Here is a 502-nt window from a genome sequence, read left to right as displayed (position 1 = left end):
TTCCAGATCGCAGTGGTGGCGCTTGCGGCCATGGTTTGCATGGCGGCAGCCGGCGGTGGATATGGAGGTGGAATCGGAAGTGGATTTTCAGGCAGTGGATTTAGCCGTGGTGGAAGTGGCGGATTTGTTGGTGGCAGAGGATTTAGTGGAAGCGCTGGATTCAGCAGCGGTGGATTTAGCGGAGGAAGCACCGGGTATGGTGGCGGACGAGGTGGAGGCAGCGTCGTCCGTGCGCCCTTGGTGGGCGTGGGCGTTCTTCCTAGCGGCGGTTTCGGCCAAGGCGGAGGAGGATCCTTCGGCGGAGGACGAGGAAGTGGCGGAGGAAGCTACGGATGGTAATCATCATACTCAAACAACATTTGGCTTGAAACATAGAAACATGTCTTTGTTTCTGAAAATATATAAAACAACAAAAGAAAGTTTTTGTTATTATATAACCAAATGCATAACATGGAAAAGAGTACTCCTGTACTTCGCAACTGAAGAGAATGTGATGTTCCAG

Source organism: Penaeus monodon, chromosome 23 (assembly GCF_015228065.2).
Source record: "Penaeus monodon isolate SGIC_2016 chromosome 23, NSTDA_Pmon_1, whole genome shotgun sequence".
Lineage (NCBI taxonomy): Eukaryota > Metazoa > Arthropoda > Malacostraca > Decapoda > Penaeidae > Penaeus > Penaeus monodon.
Note: the sequence above shows the minus strand (reverse complement) of the source record.